Source organism: Hipposideros armiger, unplaced genomic scaffold, assembly GCF_001890085.2.
Source record: "Hipposideros armiger isolate ML-2016 unplaced genomic scaffold, ASM189008v1 scaffold_93, whole genome shotgun sequence".
NCBI lineage: Eukaryota > Metazoa > Chordata > Mammalia > Chiroptera > Hipposideridae > Hipposideros > Hipposideros armiger.
The window spans coordinates 1,486,283-1,494,621 of NW_017731443.1; positions in this window are offsets into that span (position 1 = coordinate 1,486,283).

Consider the following 8,339-nt stretch of genomic DNA (forward strand, 5'->3'; position numbering starts at 1 on the left):
AGATATACATAGAGTATTTCCACGGCTCATTGTAACTGCTATGTAAGAGTTGTTAATTAGCCAACGGTGCGGGCCAGTGAGACAGGTGATGAAGTAGATCCCAACAGATGCCCTTGAGCCATGTTTTTCTCAGACCTCTGTTCCCGTGGACCCTCGTCGGCTCTCTGACTCCATCCCAGAAACACCTCTGCAATGAGTACATCCAATTTAACAGGCTAAATAATGCTGCAACTGAAGATCTTTTGCCACTCAAAATAGGTAAACTCTGTTCTTTCTGGTTGGCTGTCATTGCCCCCTATCCACCTCCTCTACCGAATGTCACCCATGGGACCCCAAGTGGAAGGGAGCCGTGGAGGGTGTTTCATTTTCAGAGAGCAAGACCCCTCCAGGCCTTGACCCAGTTGATGTCCTGGACAAACTCTGGGCCACTTCCTTCCTTGGCAGAGGGGAGGTCTGGGTTTCTTGGGTCAACATTTTCATGAGGTGCATTCATACTTCTCTAGCCACACTCACTCCTCAACTGAATTCATCCAGTCTAACTGCCTTAAAAGCCATCCACCGCCTCCCAAACACCCAGGTTTGCATATCTCAGCCCTGATTTCTTCCACAAAGTCCAGACTCATGTCCAACAGCAGCAGCCTCACATATCTTATGTTTACCGTGCCTCTTGATTGCATCAATTTCTCTTGTGCTTGATTTAATCTCTTGTTGTTTTGTACAGTAATGTGCTGTACAGGTTAGTAGCCTGGGAACAATAGGACAGACCATATAGCCTAGGTATGTAGTAGGCAATACCATCTAGGTTTGTGTAAGTGATGTTCGCATGACAAAATCTCCTAATGATGCATTTCTCAGAATGTATCCCATCGTTAAGTGACATGGTGACCATATAATTTCTGGTGCTGATAACACCAAGGTTGCTGGTTCGATCCCCACATGGGCCACCGTGAGCTGCGCCCTCCCTAAAAAAAGAGTCAACTATGCCATTGTAGCATGAAAGCAATGTGTAAACAATGACCATGGCTGTTCCCCAATAAAACTAAAAAAATAAAAGAGTATGTTATGCTCATCTTTCCATGTCAGTACATGCAGAGCCACCTCAGTCTTCACCATCTTCTTTGGGTATTACAGAATGACCAACATAATGTACTAAGCCCATCTCCTCCACTCAAACATGCGTGCGATTTCCAATAGCTTCTCTGCTACAGACATTGCAGCAGTGACATCCTCACTTCCTTGTAAATGCACCCCTGCACATTGGGTATTTCTGCAAGATAAGTTCCTATAAGAAAACTTGCTGGGCTCTAAGCAATTTATATTTTAATAATTCCCAGTCGCTCCTCCCAAAAGCTCAATCAATATACATTTCCGTCAACAGTGTTGACACTCTCACCAGCAAAGTGTATTATAAATTTTTTGCATTGCTGTTCATCTGATAGATGAAAAAATATGCTCTTTGTTGCTATAATTTGTATTCCCTTCATTATCTGTGAGATTTGTGTATTTTCATATCTTTCTGGGCTGCTTTTGCTTCCTCTGTGAATTGCCTGTGCATGTCCTTTGCACACTTCCCTTCCAGTTTTCCAGAGCAGAAATCTGAGTTTATTGTACTCCTTATTTCACAGTGTACAAGAATCACCAATGCATGCAATTTCATTGTCTTGTTTCGGTTTAGTTTTTGTCTGCTGTATCTTTTTTTTTTTTTTAAGATTTTTATTGGGGAATTGGGAGGATGGGAACAGCGCTGGGGAATTGGGGGAAGGGGAACAGACAAGTTGCTGTCGTTTTGTTCTTCAGTCTAGTTGTGGAGGATGTTGCTTCACTGGCCCAAGTTGGCACCATCATTGCGCTCTTCCTGGGCGAGGCAGATCAGTCGCCGGCTTCTGGACGGCCACTCACGGCGGCTGCTGGCCGCTCACGTTGGCTGCTGGCTACACACGGTAGCCCATGGCAACCCACTGCAGCTTCACTGCAGCCTAGCAGTTGCCAGCGACTCAAGGCAGCCCAACTCCAGGTTGAGCTGTTGTTCAGCATCTTAGCTATAGAGGGCAGTGTCACTGGCCCTCCTGTGTGGGATCCGAACAGGGGTCCTCTGGCGTCCCAAGCCAGCTCTTAACCATCGCACCACTCAGCCGGCCCTCTGCTGTATCTTTCATTCTCATCCCCATCCCACTTATATGAACAGATCCTTGTGAAATACCTAATATCATTTTCAGTTTCAGTTTATGTAAATGGTGTTATGCTATCGATCTCATTTTTGTTCCTTACTCTTTTCTTTGAACACTGTGTTTTTAAAAGCTATCTGTTGATTCTGACTGTTGCCTAGTGTTCCGAAATTTGCCTCCATTACACTTTACTAGTCCATTCTCCTGAGGATGGATGCCAAGGTTGCCCCCAACTCCTGTTTCCACAAAGGACACTGCAGTCAATGCCCTTGAACATGCCTCTTTGTACACCTTTATGGGAATTTCTGTGGCTTATATACCAACGATTGAATGTGTGGGGTCTTGGAACAAAAGTATACCTCATTTCAGATTGCCCAAAAGAGAGGCTGTACCAGTTTACATGCCTATAGAAGTGACCGGGGAGTGCCCACACCCTCACTACACATCGGGATTAGTCCCTTATGAATTTTTACTCATCTGGTGGTTATGGAACGATATCTCACTGCAATTTTAATTGAAAAGCACTGATTTCTCCTTTGACCACATCTCATGAATTTTTTGCCATTTGGTCCAACCCTTCTGTGAGTTGGATGCTTATGTTCTTGTCAATTTTTCTATTGTTGCTTCTCTTTTTTTGATTGACTTATGAGAGTTCTTTATTCACTAGATGGCAACCACCTGTCTGTCAACATTATCTTTGAGGGTCTTTGTGGAACAGAAATGCTCGATATTGATATAGTCAGAGCCATAAATATTTTTGAATAGGGCTTTGTATTTTGGATGTTTTAAGAAGTCATTCCCCGGGCCGGCCGAGTGGCGCGATGGTTAAGAACTCGCTTGGGATGCCAGAGGGCCCCGGTTCGGATCCCACATATGAGGGCCAGTGACACTGCCCTCTACAGCTAAGATGCTGAAGGACAGCTCAACCTGGAGCTGGGCTGCCATGAGTCGCCGGCGACGGCGTGGGCTGCAGTCCCTGTGGCAGTGGGTTGCCATGGGCTACCGTATGTAGCCAGCAGCCAGCGTGAGCGGCCAGCAGCCGCAGTGAGCGGCCGTCCAGAAGCCGGCGACTGATCTGCCTCGCCAGAGAAGAGCACAATGATGGTGCCAACTTGGGCCAGTGAAGCAACGTCCTCCACAACTAGATTGAAGAACAAAAGGACAGCAACTTGTCTGTTCCCCTTCCCCCAATTCCCCAGCACTGTTCCCACCCCCCCAATTCCCCAATAAAAATCTTTAAAAAAAAAAAAAAAAAGTCATTCCCCCACCTCTAGGTGGGGCATTCTCCAATAGTTTATTCTATGAGATTATAATCTAACATCTGCATTCAGAATCAAATGCTGTATACTTTTCTTTTCTGATGCTGTCCTTATCTGGTTTGAGAGTCATATGAGGAAATAGGCAGCTTTCTCTCATTCTGTCTCCTGGAACAATTTGTATAAGATAAAGGCCATCTGTTTCTCAAAAGCCTGGTGGACCCTCCCTGTCAAAGTGTCCCCATTACACTGGAGTCTTAGATTATAATTTCATTTACTGATTATTGCTCTATTGAAGTTTTTAATATTTTTGTGCCCATTTTGGCATTTCATATTTTCCTGGGAAGGCACTCACTTTGATTACATTTTTATATTTATGAACATACAATTATCTGTAATATTCTTTGATATTTTAAGCTTTTGTGGGGGTTCAGGGGTCAGATCATGTGGGACCTGAAGGCCACGGAAAGGACTCTGGACTTGTCGTAAGCATGATGGAAAGTGTAATGGAAAATTGGAAGTTGCAACTAGGCTCCAGGATAAAATGGATATGAAACTCCAAACTGAGTTGCTTCTGGCCAAGGTCTACACTTTAAAGAAAATAGAAAGAACCCATTTTGCCATGCTTGAAACATCCCAGTCTACCTCCAGAGTATAAGGAATGGAGGGTGGATTCTGAAAGGGGAACTTTGTGATGAGATTAATTTGGAAAGGGCTGATGTCACACTGAGTTCCTACACTCTTCGGGGATGGGCTGCGGGGCTGCCTCCTAATACCAAATCTGGAGAGAAATGCTTCGAGGAGGCCACTTGGAGAACTCGAGTTGGGCTCCCTGAAATTTTGTGGCAACCTAGTGGGTCAGCGTGAGACCTCCAGAAAGGCTGCAGAACCACAGTGGGAACTGGCGCATGGCAAGGTAGCAGGTGGTCCTGCTAGAGGGATTCTGTTATCTGGAAGGGCGTACCCACCAGTCTGGGTCTGTGTGTGCCAGTCAAAAGGAAACCAGAGGGGCGGTTGGGTGGCTCAGTTGGTTAGAGTGCACGCTCTGAGCAACAGGGTTGCCGGTTCGATTCCCACATGAGCCAGTGAGCTGCACTCTCCGCAACTAGATTGAAGACAATGACTTGAGCGGATCTGCAGCTGAGCTGCTGGTGGGCGGCCAGATAGCTCAGTTGGTTACAGTGCGTGCTCTTAACAACAAGGTTGCCGGTTTAACTCGCACATGGGATGGTGGGCTGTGCTCCCTACAACTAGATTGAAAATGGCAACGGGACTTGGAGCTGATGGGTCCTGGAAAAAACACATTGTTCCCTGAAAAAAACACATTGTTCCCCAATAAACTTTAAAATAAAAAAATAAAAAAGGAAACCAGAGCCAGACAAAAGGGAGGCCCTGCCCAAATCCCAGGAGCTGCAGTTAAAGGGGTGGCCCATAAAGGAGCCAGAAGAGCTCCCACAGAGCGGGAGTCCACCTTAAACTGTTGCCAACCAGAGAGCAAGATGCCATCTTATCCAGGATCAGGGAAGAACTTTCTGCACGCTCTTCCCTTTCTTCCTCCCTGCTCTCCCACAGCACAGCACTCTCTCTCGCTGGGGAGGATGGGAGGGCAGGGAGAAGGGCAGACCTGACTTCCCTCCTCAACAAGCAGGGGCAGAAATGGCTGGGGAAGTGGAGGCTGTTCCATCGAGTTTAGAGATTTAGCTACACAAAACTGGACATTCTGATAGAACTTATTGAATGACTGCAGGTGATCATAGCTCTGTGAGGCAACAACACAGAAAGCCATGATTTCATTCGGGGGGCAGAGAAAGAAGTTCCCTTATGAATTTCAGAGGGGCATTGGGAAACAAAAAATAAAGCAATCTTTTATTATATCCCATCAATCTTGTTTGGTCAAAACAGCCATCACAGTAGAGGATCTTAAGACAGGGAGTGATATGAGCTGATCTATGTTTTGAAAAGATTGCTCTGGCTGCTGTGTAGAGATTAAACTGGAGGGCCGGAGTGGAAAGAAGGACTGTCATCAAGGAGACGGTCTGTAGGACTTAGGCTGGGCGAGGCAGAGAGAGGAAAAAGGAGGAGAGGTCTGGAGACTGAGCCTGGCCCTGCCACAATTTAGAGGTCAGGGAGCCACAGCCATGGAGACCAGATAAGAGAGGCCAGTCGGGAAGAAGTGTATCAAGAGAGTGAGGGCTGCCAGCCAAGGGAAGAAAGTGTTTCAAAGATGGGGGAGTGATTAATGTGATAAGAGCTACTGAGAGGTCAAGGCAAGGCCGACAGTTAACTACTAAATTTGGCAACCTTACTTGTTCCCTAAGCCCATATTCCAAAGACCAAACATGGGAGGCTCATTACAGACTGTTGGAATGTGGCTTGGGTTGGCCTCCACATCACTCAGAATCTTCTCCCAAAGCCCCACCTGAAACTTTTCCTTTGGAGCTAAAAGGAAAAGTTTAGGAAAAATTTAGCTAAAGTCTAGGGAAAATTCCTTTCCCCTGGGGAACTGTAGGCTCTGTTTTCTCGGGGGTGGGGGGAGTAGCTAAGTTACTACATCTCCCTTTTTGCTTTGACTGCCAGGAAGCTCAGAGCCAAATTTGATATTAAATTAATGGAGCACTTATAGGCCTTTATGGGCGGCAGATTCATATATTTATGTTCTTACACCTGACTTTCATTTTCTTTTCTTTTTTTTAATTTTTAAAAAGATTTTATTAGGGAATTGGGGAAGGGGAACAGCGTAGGGGAATCGGGGAAGGGGAACAGACAAGTTGTTGTCCTTTTGTTCTTCAGTCTAGTTCTGGAGAATGTTGCTTCACTGGCCCATGTTGGTATTATCATTGTGCTCTTCCCGGGTGAGGTAGTCGCTCGCTGGCCATTGGACGGCCGCTCACAACAGCTCACGCCAGCTGCCGGCCGCTCACGCTGGCTGCTAGTCACTTACGGTAGCTCATGGCAGCCCACGGCAGCAGGGGCTGCGGCCTACGACATCGCCGGCGACTCATGGCAGCCCAGCCCCAGGTCGAGCTGTTGTTCACCATCTTAACTGTAGAGGGCGCAGCATCACTGGCCCTCATGTGGGATCCGAACCGGGGCCCTGCTGCTCAGCGCTGGCGTCCCAAGCCAACTCTTAACCAACATGCCACTTGGCCGGCCCTCATTTTTTTTTTAATTATATTTTCATATTCTTGAATCTCCATTCCTATTTTATCTTCCTTGTTCTTGTTGGAAGCAACCTTAGCTGCACTGGGAATGAAGCAGGTATGCAAATCAATTCCACTCATTCAGCAAATATATGAAAATGTCTTGTACTAGTCAGGTTTCTTTGGTTTGCAATTGACAGAACTAAATTAAGCTAAAAAAAGAGAAAATAAAGGATTGGCTTATTTTACTAAATCGTTAAAAGGTCAGGGATGTTTCCGACCTCAATTTTGCCTGACTGGACAGACTTGAGTCTTTTTGCCTGTGTGTGTGTGTGTGTGTGTGTGTGTGTGTGTGTGTGTGTGTCTTACTCTTCCTCACTTCAACTCCATTTCTCTCTGTGTATGCTCCGTTCTGTCAGATGGGAATGTTGGCTGCAGGCAGCACCAGGTTGCTGTCCTTGGAGCTTTGCCACCAGAGTGTAAGAAGATTCTTCCCGCATATCCAGGTAGAAAGATGCCAGGGAAGAACTCTGACAAATCCTGCTGTGAGCCTCATGGTCATCCCTGGACCAATCACAGGGACCTGGCAGGGAGGGGAGTTTGACCAGCAGTCCTGGCGGTACCACCTGGCTGGAGTAGGGGCAACAGTTCTCTTAAGATGGGGCTGTGATTTGAGGTAGCCTGAAGGAAGAGGGACAGGGAAGACCAAAGCACAAAAGTGCCAACCACATCCTACCATGTCCCAGGCTCTATGAGACACCCTGGAGGTGCAGACATGAATAAGACAAGCCCCCCATCTTTGAGATGGTCACGATCCAATGTGGGGGGGTGGGGAGTAAAACATGCGCTCACAATTATAATCCAAATAGGAGCAAGGGAAGAACCCCGGAAAAGGGATAGGCAATGGACATGGGGAGCTTCAAGGTGGGAGAGGGATTTCTGCTTCTGGCCATGAGGGAGTAAGCTGGACTGAAATGATCCTTTTGCCACAGACTGCTAAAAAAATTGGGTAAAGTATGAGAAACAACTACTTTCAGATGTTAGAAAACTGGTAGCACAGGACTGTAATCTTTGAGAAAAGGAAAGCAAACAAGGTGAGCCCCACCATCATCCAGGTCATCTGCTACCTGCCTAGAGGTAACTGCCCCTCTGCAGTGTAGGGAGGGGAACCCAAATAGGGTCCCTCAGTTTCCCTGAGTAAAGGAGACAGTGACCAGAGTTTGGCGAGACAAAGGGCAGCTAGAATTTGTGGGGAAGAATATCTAGGAGGAGGAACCTACACAGAGAAAGAGCTCCAAACCCTGCAGAGGGGTCCCCTTGAGTTTTGGGAGGATACTAATCTGTATAGGCAGAGGGTGAAGCCCCACAAGGCTGGAAAACAGCACATTTCAAGAGAGGAACAATTACTGCAGAGCTATAAGGCAAATAATTCCCAGAGCTCACCAGGACTAGAAATCTTTGTAATAACATTCTCTCTAGTCAGAGTAGAGAAATCTCACTGAATATCCAGAAAATTCAGTAGTAGAACCCAGAAGGGCCATGCCTTAGAAATGGGCCCGAATCAGCCCTTAATAAAGGTTACTCTAGACCAGGGGTCGGCAAAATTTTGAGACGGAAGAGCCGCCAGGGGTCAGCGAACTGCAGCTCGTGAGCCACATGCAGCTCTTTGGGTACGTACACGTGACTCTGAAGTAAAATTGAAAATGAAAATAAAACTATCATAGTTTCATTTATAAAATTTTTAAAGGATATTATTCACATAATGGTGATTATGTAAA